Source organism: Pollicipes pollicipes, unplaced genomic scaffold (assembly GCF_011947565.3).
Source record: "Pollicipes pollicipes isolate AB1234 unplaced genomic scaffold, Ppol_2.1 Scaffold_5724;HRSCAF=6776_pilon_pilon_pilon, whole genome shotgun sequence".
NCBI classification, from domain to species: Eukaryota; Metazoa; Arthropoda; class Thecostraca; order Pollicipedomorpha; family Pollicipedidae; genus Pollicipes; species Pollicipes pollicipes.
This window is the reverse complement of record NW_023596746.1, coordinates 20,830,170-20,848,170: the sequence shown is the minus strand read 5'-3', so window position 1 is coordinate 20,848,170 and position 18,001 is coordinate 20,830,170. Positions and strand designations below refer to the sequence as shown.

At 54.9% G+C, this 18,001-nt stretch overlaps 1 pseudogene; it reads right to left on the bottom strand.

Moving 5' to 3' along the window:
- Window positions 1-1,381: 1,381 nt before the first annotated feature.
- LOC119103894 (peptidylglycine alpha-hydroxylating monooxygenase-like) lies at window positions 1,382-15,471 on the bottom strand (annotated as a pseudogene).
- Window positions 15,472-18,001: the final 2,530 nt, after the last annotated feature.

Sequence of the window (18,001 nt, the reverse complement as noted above, 5' to 3'; positions counted from 1 at the left end):
GAGGCAGCTCTGTGCGCGCATCTTGACCTGCCATCCTGCAGACTGGTTGACAATCCAGCAGCTCTTGTTCACTGAAATATTCACTCAACGCTGCGATGCAACTCCACTTAATTCACGGCAGTACAGAAAATTGTGCTGGTTGGGTAGTCTCAGCCGCAACACCGCTTAGCCACGCACACGCAATGATGATGCCAGCTATCTTCCTACCAGAACGTCTCAAAACTTTTAAGAAAGAGTTGGTGATTTATCTGACGCAAACGTGACAAAAACAGCCCCTATATCCTGGCTGCGTCCCCGTTGATAAGCATGCATTGCTAACAGAGGGCTTGCTTGCCTGTATATAGTCATCGTTGGACAATTATTGCATTAAATGGTCATCAAAGCCCACCTTTCTCCACACGACACCGGTGCAAACAATAATTCTGACCCCCTCAGCCGATCCACGTCGAGGCTCCACCGATCCATGGCCTGGTATTATTCCAGAAGCTAGATGAAATGAGGGCATCGGACACATTTCTATAAGCATGAAGACACATTTCTATAAACGGGTTTGTGTATTATTACAAAGTTTTCCTTAGTTTGATAAGCGTGTTTTGCTTAGTAAATGCCAGTGGGATTGTGTGCCATTGCAAACAGTCGCTTCCTTATCAAACGGTATGGCATGTTCTAAAGCCTCTTAAGAAAACAGTTCAAAAGCGTTTTCAAAACTTTAGACCAAGAAAGCTCTATGATGTCGCTTAACCAGTACCTCCTCATATAAGGGAGGTCGATGACTTGGCATAAGACCTTTGCACTTAGTCAGTTACAGACTTCCAGCGCCTTGATGTCGTCACACCTCAGCGAGAATGGCAGGGACTGGCTTACACTACATTTGTCTCATGTTATTCATGCCTCACAAGCAGATCTATGCGGTGCATCGCTGCCATTTCCACACGTTAAAAGGAAACGCGGCGTTGTTTTCGACTGTGCTTGGCTCACGTGCTTAACACACGTGATGCTATCCGTCTGACATGTGATTACGGCGGCCCACAAGGAGAACCAATGTACAGCCTATTCCTGAAACTTAAGTCACATTTAGCTTAAGCTTAAATGGCCCTCCACTTGTATATAATGAAGCACTGTGAAAAGCTGCGAATATGACTGGCATACTTCACGGCATGGGCAAGCTCACTCCAATTCGTAACGTCAAGAAATGCTTGCGACCAGTTCAAGAGCTCTGGCTGTTCACTCAGCTTTGTGATACCAAGCACGTGTTCGTTGCCAATTAACCCAGAAATCGCAAGGGCAGCAAAGTATCAAAACTGAGACACCGGACTCTCATCCCTGTCAGTTAAAATGTCACGATCTCCACTCAGGTTCCGGCCCAAGACCAAGCCTCCGTCGTGCGTCACTCGGCCGCAGAAACACAATTCGCCCATATCGAACACCCGGCAGCCAAGCGGCTAGTCGTTGCGCATGCGGCCGAACAGATAGGAGCGGAGCTCCTCGCCGTCGATGGTCGAGACACGGTTCTCGTCGGGGATCTGCGAGAGCCACGGGTAGGAGAAGAGCCGTAGCAGCCCCATTGGCAGCCGGTGCCAGTAGGAGAAGGGCGGCCCCCAGCTGAAGCAGCTGCTGCGCGCCAGTGGCGTGCCCTCCGTCCAGTACATCATGTAGAAGTTGCACATCTCGTCTCGCGCCGTCGCCCTGCGGCACGTGGCGGAGTGTGAGCTGTGCGAGCAGTGTGATCCTTGTGAGTCGTGAGAGTGTGAGCCGTGTGAGTGTGAGCCGTGTACGTGTGAGCCGTGTGAGCCGTGTGAGCCGTGTGAGTGTGAGCCCTGCGAGTGTGAGCCTTGTGAGTGTGTCATGTGAGCCGTGTGAGTGTGAGCCGCGTGAGTGTGAGCCACGTGCGCCATGTGAGTGTGAGCCGCGTGAGTGTGAGCCGTGTGAGCCGTATGAGTGTGAGCCGTGTGAGTGTGACCCGTGTGAGCCGTTTGAGTGTGAGCCGTGTGAGCCGTGTGAGTGTGAGCCGCCTGAGTGTGAGCCGCCTGAGTGTGAGCCATGTGAGCCGTTTGAGTGCAAGCCGCGTGAGTGTGAGCCGTATGAACCGTGTGAGTGTGAGCAGTGCCGGGCGGGCGAGGTGACGTGACGCCGGCCACCGAGAGGGCGGCCCGAATGCCGGTCCAGCCTGATCGGATGCCGGTCCAGCCTGATCGGATGCCGGTACAGCCCGGTCGTAGGTGTGATCAACGCCATGGCTACGCTCGACGCAACGCCTGTTGCAGAATCTTACAAAACTATTTTTAGTGGCTTCCAATCCCCGCACCAGCTCAGCTCACTCCTCGCATCACGGGTTTGGGTCCAGATGTGTACCCCGTCTAGCAGATCTTACGCAGTATTTTTGCTGGACGATATGCTGTTCATCTCAAACCGCCTCGCCGGAAGACACTCAACATTTGCAGGCTAGGCTACATGCGGCTTTTGGACGGACTCACCCGACTTTGGTGACGCGGGCGCGGTGGCTGCTCATGGTACACCTGGCGGCCTGAAAATGTGAAATCACGGAGATCAGTGAACGTAACATCTCGCTGAGATGGCGAACTCACGGAGCTGCCTACCGCGCCACACACCACGGCTGGCGTACGACAAGCGACAGGTCGGCCCGTAGACAGGTCACTTGTGGGGCGGGTGCACGACGGGTCGGCCGGTAGACAGGGCGCCTGTGGGGCGAGTGCACGACGGGTCGGCCGGTAGACAGGCCACTTGTGGGGCGGGCGCTCGCAGCCGTTACGTTCCCTTTACATGTGCTATGATTTTCGCAACACACTGCTTGCTGAGCCACACTCATTGGCGCAGAAGACTATTCGTAGAAAAGGGAGCCCAAGCTATACCCAAAATAAAATCACTCCAAACATTTAAGCCCCCCACTTAAAGATCTTAACAAGGTTTACGAGCCAGCTGTTTTACACTTCAACTTGCATATTACTGTAATGATAAAGGGCCAGACAGACGTGATTGGTATGAGCGATAAAGACCCTCAGGGGCCATCCATAAATCACGTTACTTGTGGGGGTTGAGGCCTGTTTAAATGGAGCGTAACTGAAACGCAGCTTTGGATGCAGACATTTTGTTTATCGCAACGTCACGCTCAGTTGTGACTGTAAGTCATGCAAAATCTTTAAAGATGCCGAAAGGCTTCCTTTCATGGCACGCCACATCCCCGCATTTGTTTCGTATCTCTAGCTCGCTTAAAGGCAAAACAACGTTATTGTTACGCAGCGTCACCGCGGAGCGGACGTTACCCGCTCCCTCGCTCTCCTTGCTCTTCCAAGCCTCTCTCCCCGCCGCCGTGGGCAGACGTACCACGACATCACCGCGGCTCAGCGTGACGTTGTCCAGCACCGGGTATAACATCTGCGGTAGCTGCGGGTTCATCTTGCCAATCAACGTCCACTGGTACTGGCCGCCGGCGTAGCGGACACGCCAGCCGGACACCACCTCGCCTTCCGACAGCGGCCCGTCCCCACGTCACGGTCCAGCTCCAGCCTGAGAGAGTTAGGAGCTCGCGGTGCCGGCGGCGGGCGCGAGGCACGTGTGGCGGCTGGTGTGGTGCGCCGACCACCCTTCCAGCTGCTCGGAGCGCTAACCGGGCCGCGCTGTGTGCGCCGATTCCGCTCAGGCGCTCGCAACAAAGCTGCCCTGGCGCGAGCTGACTGGAGAGCAGTGTGCTCAGTCCTGGCCGGCCGCCGGGAGTGATAGCTAACAGGATAGCAGTGTTCTCAGTCCTGACCGGCCGCCGGGAGTGATAGCTGACTGGAGAGCAGTGCACTCAGTCCTGACCGGCCGCCGGGAGTGATAGCTGACTGGAGAGCAGTGTGCTCAGTCCTGGCCGGCCGCCGGGAGTGATAGCTGACAGGATAGCAGTGTGCTCAGTCCTGGCCGGCCGCCGGGAGTGATAGCTAACTGTAGAGCAGTGTGCTCAGTCCTGGCCGGCCGCCGGGAGTGATAGCTGACTGGAGAGCAGTGTGCTCAGTCCTGGCCGGCCGCCGGGAGTGATAGCTGACAGGATAGCAGTGTGCTCAGTCCTGGCCGGCCGCCGGGGGTGAAGCTGACTGGAGAGCAGTGTAACTCAGTCCTGGCCGGCCGCCGGGAGTGATAGCTGACTGTAGAGCAGTGTGCTCAGTCCTGGCCGGCCGCCGGGAGTGATAGCTGACAGGATAGCAGTGTGCTCAGTCCTGGCCGGCCGCCGGGAGTGATAGCTGACAGGATAGCAGTGTGCTCAGTCCTGGCCGGCCGCCGGGAGTGATAGCTGACTGGAGAGCAGTGTGCTCAGTCCTGGCCGGCCGCCGGGAGTGATAGCTGACTGGAGAGCAGTAGTGCTCAGTCCTGGCCGGCAGCCGGGAGTGGTAGCTGACCAGGATAGCAGTGTACTCAGTCCCTGGCCGGCCGCCGGGAGTGATAGCTGACTGGAGAGCAGTGTATTCAGTCCTGGCCGGCCGCCGGGAGTGATAGCAAGAACGTCACATAGTATGTCCCGAGCAAAACTATACTATTAGAAAAAAGGGAAACCAAAACCAAGTACGCATGATTCTGTGTGCACGCACAGTTAACGCATTGCTCCATCCGGCTGGACAGGCGCATACAGGCGTGTTCTCGTCAAGCCCTCGAGCAGTGAGCACGTGGTCCGTCGCCAGCAGCCGGGCGGCCAGCGGCGCGGCTCGCACGTACCTAGCGCGTGCGTGTGCGTGCGGAAGGCGAATGGGTGGATGACCTTGTCCTCGGCGATGTCGCAGGCGGTTTCCATGTGCGCCTGCGAGTACGGGAAGATGTAGCCGCCAGTGCCCATCAGAAGGACGCCTGCTGACTTGGGCTGCCTGTGGGAGCGATGCTTGAGAACAGGCAGATGGCCAGCTAGCTCAGCAGAACGCTTCACTGGACTTCAGCTGCGGCTTGGAAGGAGTGGTTAGGCTGCGGCCAACGGCAAGTACGTTGCGGTTGTGGTCGAGGCTAACGAACTGTGTGCTTGTATTGCTCAGTCATTTCCGATGACTACTTTGCCTGTGGGAACCCACGCGCAAATGTTATCTTTGAGGTACTCCAAGGGTGAGCTGAAGCATACGTGCGGATGAACGATATCTTAAGAAGTTGATTGTTTCTTGCGATACGCACGAAGTTTCTGTGTATGTGAGGAACACGCCAGAGTCGTCTTTTGTTTTTCCATATGTAAGCTAAAAAAGTGCTCGGCCGAGGTCAACGAGACTGATGTCAGCCTTCACGTCTTACGAGCTGCACTTGATTCAGCCTGAGACGTTGAGTAAGCCGCTGCTGATACAAAATAGAATTTTGTTTCAATATCGTGCCTGACCGTTGCCAACAGCTCATGTTATGAAATCTGTGCGGATACTACTAAAAACCATACTAAAACCATACTAGACGGATTTCGTTGTAAATAGGAATTGCTTGTTGCACAGCACTTGCCTTTGGATAATGTGACGTCCGCGTAATGAACTTGCAAGGTGAGATATTTGACGTCTGTTTTATTCCCAAGGCGGAATGCAACGCCCTTCGGCAGCACGAGCTTGGGCGCATTCTTCGCCCACGCGTAGATCACCTGCGACACCAGTGAAGCGGTACGAGCGAAACCATGCACGTATCACGTCGGTCGCACAGCGCCAGCCCGAAGACAGTGAATGCAGCTATATATCATTTTACACTGAGACCTTTCAGTGGGAGCAGCCGGTTCAACTTGGGAAAAGAGACTCAAGTTCACTCTAAATGCCTGCAAAGATAGGTTATCAACTGCATTTGTAATGATTGGGCGGGTCCTTCAATCGCGATCGAGAGTGAAATATAGTGTGCTGTGGCCGTGGGACCGTCTGTCCGCGGTTCGTTTCAGTGATAAGTGGCGGAGGAGCCTTTGCTTCCTTTTACATTTACGACAACGATGCATAGAAAGAACATACATATTCTACATTCGATTCCATTCCCATTCACTACCACCGCTGTGCACAATTTATCAAGTCAGTTTACTTGAGCGGCCCTGCTGATACGAAGACAAGAATTAGCTTGGCATTGGTCTGAATCCCCCCCCCCCCCGCAAGAAAAATGTGAATGCCCCTCAACTGGACCTCATCCCCATTAGATTACCGGTCTGTACAGATCATCTTAATCTGTATAGACCATTAATCGACGGACGACAGTGTGGAGCACTGCTGAGGACGAGAATGTGATAAGTCAAATGTGTTTCCACCTGAAGGAATTCCCACATCACAAAGACCGTAGAAAGAAGGTCACGTATTGGGAAGATTCAGCAACAGTGCATTACACTGTCGTGGAATATACTTGCTGCCAAAAGACCTAAATCGCACCGGCAGCCTTGTACTTTAGGACGATAGAGGAGTAATAGGCTGAATTAACCAATCAACCATGGTTTGGCAGCTGGTATGCAAACAAGGTTTTGCAGCTACAGCGAGTATGAAGTGGAGCACAAGGCATATCTGTCCACAAAAGTGATAATGGCTTGTGAAATGCGTCCATATGAGGAATCACGTCCTTGTCAAACGTAATCTTATAATGATTTCAAGGTTCTAAAACGAAGGTGAAGAAACAAGGGCCGACAAATGTACAAAGACTCAGTTTTCAGCCAACCAGCCAGATGACCATCTGCAGACATTCGTGATCATTCTGGTGCATCTGTCCATGATCCCCGGGATTTTAGCGACTTGCGCGTCCGAACAGCACAGACCGGCCTACATCACGCAACGTATCAGCGTGGGTAGAGCGCGGCTGCGACGGCGATAGCCGTGGTGACGCCGGCGTCGTCAGGCCTGTCAGCCGTAGAGCCGCTGCGGCGCCGTGTATTGCGGCCGGCACTCAAAACCTTAGTTTCTACCTTGGTGTGATGCCACCTCAATTATAGGGACACTTGTGCTTTCAGTCATAGATCCGACGCGTCCAATTTGGTCGGTGATACCAGTTCTCTCGAAATTCTTCAGAATGACCAATAATTTTGATTTGGTGTAGCCGGCACTATGACCTGTCTTGCCTGGCACCCATGTATCAGAGCACCCGTGACTTGTCTCGCCTAGCACACACGTGCCGGTGCACCTGTGACCTGTCCAGTCTGGTGCACATGTGTCGGAGCACCCTGACCTGCCCCGCCTGGTGCATATTTGTCAATATGTCAGATCACCCGTCACCTGCTCTGCCTGGCGCATGCTTGTCAGAGCACCCGTGACCTGTCCTGCCTGGCGTACACGTGTAGGAGCACCTGTGACCTGTCCTGACTGCATGCACGTGCCAGAGCACCCATAACCTATCCTGCCTGGTGTGCACATACCGGACAACCCATCGATAAGCATCGGTCGTCGTGTAAGCCGTGCGAGGTCGCTTATTTGGGGATTAGTGCTGCGTCGGCGACCTCCGGTATAAAGTCTGCCGGGAACTGGCACCGTTAGCGCAACAGCGTGAGGCGCGCTATGGTCTATGAACGCGGGTTCGTGCTAATTCCGGTGCTCTGTGACCTGGGACGAATCTAATCAACGGTTGGAGGTCCCATATTCGTCTGTGATTTACAATTGTGATTTGTGAGCTATGACTGATGTCAACAGCGGGTGATTTTGCGATGAAATGTCACTCTTATTAATTCGTTAATTGTCACTCTTTTTAATTCGTGCGAAGGCTCTGGACGGTTCGTGTGAAGGCTCTGTGATCCGAGACTGTCCTGTGACCTGTGACTCGAGACTGACCTGTAACCTGTGATCCGAGACTGTCCTGTGACCTGTGACTCGAGACTGACCTGTGACCTGTGACCCGAGACTGATCTGTGACCTGTGCCCCCAGCCTGACTCGTGCCCTGTGACGTGAGACTGACCTGTGATCGGCCCGCGGCAGACAGGGCCGGTCCTCTTGGCCGGGTCACGGTTGGCCATGTCTCCGCAGTTCCAGACGGCCTCCGTCAGGCCGGGCAGGCTCGCAGCCGTACAACAGCATGTGGTGAGCCGTCCTCCATTGTCGCGTTTGGCTCGAAGCTCACTGCCGAGACGAGGTGCTGGTTACTAACTGCTCTGTCGAGACGAGGTGATGGTCACTACCTCTCTGTCGATACGAGGTGATGGTGACTGACCTGACCTCAATGCCGAGACGAGGTGCTGGTCACTGCCGCTCCGTCGAGACGAGGTGCTGGTCACTACCTTTCTGTCGAGATGAGGTGAGGGTGGCTGACCTGACCTCAATGCCGAGACGAGATGCTGGTCACTGGCCTGGCCTTACTACCGAGACGAGGTGCTCGTCGCTCACCTGACCCCACTACCGAGACGAGGTGTTGGTCACTGACCTGACCTCACTACCGAGACGAGGCGTTGGTCACTGACCTGACCCCACTTTCGGGACGAGATGTTGGTCACTGACCTGACACACCAGTTCACGGGAGCGACACACTCGCGTCAGGTGACCCACTGCACTGTTGATGAGACGTGCAAGGCTGTGACGAGTTATAACGAGGCGGTGATGGTGCGTTACGTTCTGAAAAGCCTCCAGAAAACACCGCGCATAAACAGCTGCAGACCTGGCGCTAAGTGATGGAATCATGCCGAAACTACGCCTCCGGTCTAGTTTGCTGTGGTCAGACTGAGACTCTGTAGGCCATCGCGGACTGCTGCGGGTCTACGGAACCGAGGGAGAGACTGGTGGCACTACGGCCATGCGGGGTCGCCTCTGACGCAGAATCTTCCCCGCAACGGGAACCTGATCCAGCACTGTGAGAGTGCTCGGGGAGTGTGTGTGTGTGGGGGGGGGGGGGGGCTAGTCCGGCATTGAGGGCGAGTCATGACTAATGCTTGCAGCATGTCCCCGGTGAAACGAAATGGTGCAGGGATGCAGCATGATGTATGTCCTGGTATGCCGGTGGATGTGCCGCTAGTCTGAATTGCCTGATTTGAAGTGTGTCAAGGTAGCAGGGACCCGAAGAGTGTCAGGATTGCTAGTGTGGGCCCGAAGCACCATCCTGCCCCTCCACTGAGACCGCAGTAATGAAAGTAGACAATGCGAAAAAACAGAGGGAGAAGGTCTTGTCGCGTTGCAGCGTAAACAAGATTACCGCTGCAATAATTCCAAAGCAGTCACTGTCTGGAACCGGAGATCAGATGCTGCTGCAGCTTAGGTGAGAGCCAAGCCAGAATGAATAATAATAAATAGATACGCGGGATCAAGGACCCACATGTGCCTCTCCTTCGGTGGCGGCAGCAAACATGGTGCGTAACAGTTCGCTTTTAGAACAATGTTACGGTGCATGACCTGCACTCAAATGAGCTGCAAAACTAAATCTACCACTAGGTTTTTCCTCCTATGATATTTTTATTCCAATCCAAGCATTGCCATCCTGAATCGTGACCCACTTCCACATAGGGAGTCCTCAGTGTTATTATGGCCCCGCCGGCTCCAGTCGGCGGTTCTCCTTCTGCACGCCTCCCGGTTGTGGGCCGGCGCCGTTCTCTTTCTGCACGCCTTTGACCCACGTTCGCCGGCCGTGTTTCGCCACTCTCCGGCGCCGTGCGGTGCCGCTTAGGCGGGGACCACGGGTCGGCGACGCGCATCGGAGCGGCGCGGATCGCGACCCGGCGGCGGCCCCGCCGGTGCCGCGGCGCCGCCTGCGTGCGCCGTGACTGGCAGGGTGGGCGGCGGCTAACGGTGACGGCCGGCGTCGTCCGCCCGTGCGGGGCTGCGTGCCGGCCTCCCCAGCCGGTCACCGACCCGCAGGACGGACCGTGTGCCCGCGTCACCCTCCCGCTCCTCCGGTGGAGGTCTCGGGGCCGTGCCGCGCCGCCTCCCCAGCCGGTCACCGATCGCAGGACGGACTGTGTGCCCGCGTCACCCTCTCGCTCCTCCGATGGAGGTCTCGGGGCCGTGCCGCGCCGGCCTCCCCAGCCGGTCACCGGACCGCAGCACGGACTGTGTGACCGCGTCACCCTCTCGCTCCTCCGATGGAGGTCTCGGGGCCCGTGCCGCGCCGGCCTCCCCAGCCGAGTCACCGACCGCAGGACGGACCGTGTGCCCGCGTCACCCCTCCCGCTCCTCCGGTGGAGGTCTCGGGGCCGTGCCGCGCCGGCCTCCCCAGCCGGTCACCGAAGCCGCAGGACGGACCGTGTGCCCGCGTCACCCTCCCGCTCCTCCGGTGGAGGTCTCGGGGCCGTGCCGCGCCGGCCTCCCAGCCGGTCAGCCGACCGCAGGACGGACTGTGTCCCCGCGTCACTCTCCCGATCCTCCGATGGAGGTCTCGGGGCTGCGCCAGTGACCCAGCCGACCTCCGTCGGTCCACCGACCGCAGGACGGACTGTGTGCCCGCGTCACCCTCTCGCTCCTACGGTGGAGGTCTCGGGGCCGTGCCGCGCCGGCCTCCCAGCCGGTCACCGACCGCAGGACGGACTGTGTCCCCGCGTCACTCTCCCGCTCCTCCGATGGAGGTCTCGGGGCTGCGCCAGTGAACCCAGCCGACCTCCGTCGGTCACCGACCGCAGGACGGACTGTGTGCCCGCGTCACCTCTCGCTCCTCCGGTGGAGGTCTCGGGCCGTGCCGACGCCGAGGACCTCCCCAGCCGGTCACCGACCGCAGGACGGACTGTGTCCCCGCGTCACTCTCCCGCTCCTCCGATGGAGGTCTCGGGGCTGCACCAGTGACCCAGCCGACCTCCGTCGGTCACCGACCGCAGGACGGGACTGCATCCCCGCGTCACCCCTCCCGCTCCTCCTGATGGATGGTCTCGGGGCCGTGACGCGCCGGCCTCCCCAGCCGGTCACCGACCGCAGCACGGACTGTGACCCCGCGTCACCCTCCCGCTCCTCCGATGGAGGTCTCGAGGCCGTGCCGCGCCGGCCTCCCCAGCCGGTCACCGACCGCAGCACGGACTGTGTGCCCGCGTCACCCTCTCGCTCCTCCGGTGGAGGTCTCGGGGCCGTGCCGCGCCGGCCTCCCCAGCCGGTCACCGACCGCAGCACGGACTGTGTGCCCGCGTCACCCTCCCGCTCCTCCGATGGAGGTCTCGGGGCCGTGCCGCGCCGGCCTCCCCAGCCGGTCACCGACCGCAGGACGGATGTGTGACCGCGTCACCTCCCGCTCCCCGATGGAGGTCTCGGGGCCGCGCCAGTGACCCAGCCGACCTCTGTCGGTCACCGACCGCAGGACGGACTGTGTCCCGCGTCTCTCTCTCTCGCACCTCCGATGGAGGTCTCGGGGCCGCGCCAGTGATCCCGCCGACCTCTGTCGGTCAACGACCGCAGGGCTGCTGTGCTCCCCTCTCGCGTCCCGAGCTCAGGAACACACTAGCAGATGAGGAACGGAATGACGCTGGGCGTATTCAGTGTCAAACGCGACGAATAACTGGACAGCGCAAAGGAGACAACGCCATCCCACCGCACAACTAATGTTACAATCACATGCTGTTCCATATTCGCGCGATCCTAACCCACACCGATTCTTATCATCAGCACTATCCTCCTCATCGGTGGCCTAAAGTGAAAAGGATCCAGACATGCGGGTCTCCAGGGTAACACATCCATTGTAACACGTGACTAGCAATTAGACGGCGCTAGGGAGATCACGACGCGCTATCGCACCAATCTTTTACCGTCATCGACCGTCCCATGCATACACCGCCCTTACCGACATACAGATCCTTATCCTCCTCCAGCTTCAGCGAGGTGCAGAAGTACGTCTCCGGCTGTAAACAACGGGTGGGGGCGTAAGCGTCGCGTAGCGGAGCGGGCTTCGGCTCATGCTCCGCTTCCTGATCGTCACGTCACGCTGTCACGCTGTCACGCATCGAGCACGCCAACACCGGGCTTGAATCGGCTCAGCTGGATACGGCAAGGGTTGATCCAACGGACCACAAGGATCCGGCCCGGACCGGTGGCACGGGATCCGTTCTCGGACAGTATCCGGCACTCGGCAGTCCGGTGCGGATAGGGCGGACGGTGTTCGATATACTTCCACGCATAGGTACCGCAGGACCGGTCCACGGTCAGAGGACAGGAGCCCTGGGACCGTTCCACAGAATCAGGTGTCAGAGGACAGGAGCCCTGGGACTGTTCGACAGAATCAGGTGTCAGAGGACAGGAGTCCTGTGACTTGTCCACAGAATCCGGTTTGTCAGAGGGCAGGAGTCCTGTGACTTGTCCACAGAATCCGGTGTCAGGGGACAGGAGTCCTGTGACTTGTACACAGAATCAGGTGTCGGGGAGCAGAGGCCCCGAGACCAGTCCGCAGAGTTAGGTGCCACGGGGCAGAGATCCAGAGGCCAGTCCGCAGAGTTGTGCCACGGGGCAGAGACCCAGAGGCCAGTCCACCGAGTCAGGTGTCAGAGGGCAAAGACCCGGGACCAGTCCGCAGAGTTAGGTGCCACGGGGCAGAGACCCAGAGACCAGTCCGCAGAGTTAGGTGCCAGGGGCAGAGACCCAGAGGCCAGTCCACCGAGTTAGGTGCCACAGGGCAGAGACCCCGGGACCAGTCCGCAGAGTTAGGTGCCACGGGGCAGAGACCCAGAGGCCAGTCCGCAGAGTTAGGTGCTACGGGGCAGAGACCCAGAGGCCAGTCCGCAGAGTTAGGTGCCACGGGGCAGAGACCCAGAGGCCAGTCCGCAGAGTTAGGTGCCACGGGGCAGAGACCCAGAGGCCAGTCCACCGAGTTAGGTGCCACGGGGCAGAGACCCAGAGGCCAGTCCACCGAGTTAGGTGCCACGGGGCAGAGACCCGAGGCCAGTCCACCGAGTTAGGTGCCACGGGGCAGAGACCCAGAGGCCAGTCCACCGAGTTAGGTGTCAGAGGGCAAAGACCCCGGGACCAGTCCACCGAATCAGCCGGAAGTATTCTCCTGCGTTTGAGCCCGCCGTTGCAGGGCGGTCCGCACCTAAGGAAACTGTAGACAGGTGAGACCACGACAACCGTAGCGCAGCAAGAGGTTCCATAGCAACGGGTCGATGGTTATGATTTACAAGATAAGGTTTTTCTGCTGAAAATAACCTACCTACAATATATATGTATATATATATATATATATAAACGATCATTTGTATATTTTTATTGTTATATATATAATATATATAAACTTATATTTATGCGACAAATTTACGTTGTAGGTAATTGGTCACAGAGGAACAAGGCTCTTGGGCTGCACTAGGTTGGTTAGTAACTATTCTAGTGTGAGACGCAGATTAGAGCCGACACTCTATATCCAACATCAAGATCCGCGATCGACACTTTCTAAGTTGCTGCTGACCGACCGTTTCTACAACCTCTCCGATGTGGTATTCCTTTCACACCATAGTCGGTGAGAATTCACCGCAAAATGATAGAACGCGATGATAAAGTACATTCTCAGTTTCCTGTTTCGAGTCCCCTGTTGTATCGTTGGTGTGGTGGTTAGCATGTGCAATAAATTTTGTTTGCTGAAGATGTCTCACGCCATTGTGGTGTGCTGTTTTCCAGTACTCGTAGAGTTTCCAGGAAGTCATGCCCCTAATGAATTAAAATTCGCCATGTTATGCGGCCCTCTGGATATTCTCAGGGATTTTAAAACTTTTAAAACAAATTTCAAAGTTGGCAGAACGAGGGCCACAAATTTTTGAGCTAATCATACATGGACTAAGACAAATTAGTTGGTCGCGATGACGGTGCCAGCTGTTATCATTCCGAATTATAAATAACATCTTGAGTAACTGAAGTGGTTGAGGACAATGTGCACAGTGATTGGGATAACGCAGTGAAGAGTAAAGACAATTTAATATACATTTCAATAGCAAAACCTAACAACTTTTGTTGTAATGTTGCTTTTACAAGCTCGCAGAACACGATCAATGCGTCTGTCTAGCCACATCACTGCTAGTAATATTGTGGCAATTGGAATGGTACATGGCTGTTGGACGTTTTGAGCCGTTTATTTTTCTAGTTGTCTTTTGTCGTAGCTGGAAGCTCACCAATCCACGGAAAGGTATGTTCGTCGTGTAGAGCAGTTCACTGACCAAGGTCAGACCATCCCACCGATCCTAACAACCGTCTCTATTCACATCGCCAGCTGAAAATCCTGCCACTGGACGGGATGAACGAGGCAAAAGTGTTCCCGACGCTTTGGGCCATAATTTGCGTTAACTGCCGTGCATGGTGAGCAGCAGGTCCGAATGCCGTGCATGGTGAGCACCAGGTCCGAATGCCGTGCATGATGAGCAGGAGCCCGAATGCCGTGCATGGTGAGCAGGATGTCCGAATGCCGTGCATGGTGAGTAGGAGGTCCGAATGCCGTGCGTGGTGAGCAGGAGGTCCGAATGCCGTGCACGGTGAGCTGGAGGTCTGAATTACATTTATTCTGTCGGAACGGCTATATCAAAGCGAAATTCTTGGCCATTCTGAAGGATTTCGAGAAAACTGGTATCACCGACCAAATTGGACGCGTCGGATCTATGACTGAAAGCAGAAGTGTCCTTATAATTGAGGCGGCATCACACCAAGGTAGAAACTGTACTCTGCCAGAGATAACAACAGTTTTAGCAAGCAAGAGTTCAAAGCGAACGTGGGCAAAGAACAACTGGAGGCTAGCGAGTCATGGCCGCCGCCTTTTCGTGTAAGTTAAGCATTAACCCTCGACGGCGCTATGTGCGTAACACGCACATAACTGCATCGGGCTGATATTACTCGCACTGAGCGCCATTGCAATGGACCTTCGACCTCTTGCATCGGGCTAATGCTGCTCGCACTAAACGTCATTGCAATGGACCTTTGACCATTGAAACAGCAGGGAGGCGGTATTGTATAAGCCGTGGCGCGCTGTCAAACGCCACAAGTAGCCCGCCTGCGTCCGCAGCTTATGACAAGTCAAATTAGGTCATACGGCTCGAGCCTTCCGTGCATAAACCCCAGCCCATAGTGTCAAGGAGCAAAGTTGGTACAGAAACAAAACAAGTGACGTGGGATAGTTCTCGTTACCCTCACCAGATATCAAGTTTTGACGCGATCCAGGACATGACAAACCAGGTAGTGCAAAGTCAAATATTATTTCCGTGAAGGTTTCTTCCTTTGCGCGTGCGGGCTCGCTTTACGTTATATGCATCGGAAAAATAGAATATCATCGTCCTAGCTGTGTTCCTAGCTGTGGTCCTAGCTGCGGCATAAAAGGGCGAAGAAAATGGCACATGTCGAAACAACATAGTTTATCGAGTAATTGAACTAAAGTGATACCCAAACAACCTCGACAAAGAAGTTTATTACCCGAGGGCTATGACAAACAAGATCTTTGAATTTGCGGAGGCCGTTTACAAATTGCAGAAGCCTGCGTGCTGAACTTTTTAGAACAAAGCGTTTGATGAAGCTGGTAATTCACACGAAAAAAAACAGAGCAAATATTTCTGAGATCACGCCATCGCGGGAGCGTTAACGCCACAGCGGTGCACATACCCATCAGAGCCCACATCTCTTACTTGGGGCGGTACAACGCGTGGCATCAGCAGGCCGACCCTGGGGTGGAGAGGTCTGCCCGCAGCGGCGCCACCCAGGCCAGCAGCAGAAACAGCAGCATCGTCACCTGCCCACACAGCGTCATGGCAAGCGCAGTCTGCTGCCGCTCGAGGTGTTCTCGCACGACTGTGGACCTCGCACTCACCGGCGTCCTCGGCTCCAGGGCGGCGTGACGTCAGCGGGGCAGGTCATGGAGTCTGCGCGACCGGAGCCGGCTGCAGTGGCGCCACCTTTACGGGGTGATGAGAACTAGGAGGAAGGCCGGCTTGTGCGGCAAGCGGCCTATGCACTCGAGTGGTGATCTGGGTGCTTCGATTGCCTTTTTGAGATGCCACACTCATGCACGTTTATCATGCACCGCGAAAGGGCCCAGCAAATGGTTAATGTAACGGCGAGCTGCATACGTTTTCACGGGATAAGTCGGCAGCTGGATGCTCGTGCCCCTCAATGGCCATCCCACAATTTACGAAGGTTGCCATCATCAATAGGAAGGGGGGATATACGTGCCTTTTAGCATTTTACAGAATTAATGCGCATAAGCATAAACGCAGACAAAAACGGGGTACACAGGTAAAAGTAAATAAATAAAAATATGCAAGCTTGTGGTAAGCCATTCAGAAGACATTGCGTACATGGGACGCAGAAATGAGTTTTCAGTTGCAAATCATTATAGTCGTGTAACCCCTCTCCTCCCCGCTATTGCAAGCTCCTACCTTCGTCTCCTGTCGCAACATTACCCGAGCTGAAGTTGATGAAATTCGCAACACACCAAAATTTCATCGACAAAAATACGTCAGTTAGTATAAAATAGAACAGAAAACACTTCAACGCACTATTGAAGAAAATTATCCTCAGCCGCACCTCAAATATGCTAACAGGATGGCTCATCCTATTGGGGATGCTTTGTCGCCTCTTATTTCACTGAACAAGCATTGCGAGCGTGCAGCAGCTCCGGAGACGCTGCTCCGAACTGTTGCGTCTCCGGACGAGCAGCGGCCCTGCAGGCTTCAGTTCGTGCAGCAAGTGAAGCACCCCTCATATCAATGTCGTGTCCAGCGCATGTTAACTGTAAGAGTGTTGCTAGTAGAGCTGACTTTTTAGTGGCCATGTAATCACACTTATGTACGCATGCTCGATACTGTTAGCCTACCCGCGCTCAGCCAGCCCAGCTGCCCCAAGACAGTGTTGACAATGATCGCACTATTAGTGGTTTGTTATCACTGTAGGACGAAAAATTCGTTCAAACACAGCACCCGTGCAGCGCCCGATTCACTTACAACAGTGCAGCAGTACACATTCGACAGCAATAGCGATTACATTGTCTGACACATGCGGTGCCTTGGCATCAGGTGAAGATGACACTATTACTGCTGGAATCCCTGAACTGTACAGTCCCCTAACAGATAAAACGCATATTATTGCAGCTCATACACTGCGGTTATGTGTCGATCCTGAGAACAGTCTTGCTTGGGTGACTTCTGATGATAGCTGGAGTTGGTTTGAACATTTCTAACGTGGTTGGATCTAACACTTGGCCCGACGAGAAATATCGCTCACTTGCATAGTATCACCACGGAAGCAAAACTGCAGCTGATGATGTGCAATAACGCTGGAATAAGATCTGATAGGAAGACGTTGTCAACATGGAGCAGCATGCCATCACGGCAGCAAGCGCGGATGCTGTCCGCCGATGACACGTGCGTCCGCATTGACACGCGCTTTCACCAGTGTAACCAGCTGTTATTTGCAGAATATAAGTATGCTTGTTTCGTTTCACTGAGACTATCCGCAACTATCAAAAGCTCGCTGTTACCTCCAGCTGACCATTTTTGTTAATCAGCAAATTATGCGTTTCCATGTTAAACCAATGGTGCACATTTGCACTTGCCATGTGTAACACGTCAGGGTGACTAACGTCACATTTTACCAAAATGCGTTGTGCTACCAGACCTAAGAGGTCATCAACGTCTCAAAACCGCAAAAAACGTAACCCTTCACCATAAAAGAAAAAAAATCATTTTTACAAACGGGCATGCCTGCACACACTCCTTTGTCTCAACCGCATTGCTTTACTTTCATGTGGGTACGGATAGGGCATTGGGCATGCCCCTAGCCCCTGACGGCAAACGGCATTGTCGGCACGGATATGTAATATACGAAACGATATTTCGGAAAATTGGTTCATCAAAATATCACGCTCGACAGCGGGTGGCCAGGTGTCCTGGTAGCACTCACAGCTGTGATTTGCATTGGTACAAATGGTAGTGCGGCTGCTTCACATAAAGCATCAAATTATTGACTCCAGGCGATTTTATGAAGTTGCTTTTGAATGGCCTGAGATAATTGTCCTTAACCTCATACCTTACGATCACGCAGGGAGGGTAAGCAAATAATCAGCACTAGCTGAAGTTAGAAATAGAAGGACAAAGATTCGGGGCGTGGAGTCATTGGTAACATAAAACTCAACCAGCGACTCATCGCGCCATGTGTGATCGGTGAGACACTATCCGTTCAGGCACATTGTCAC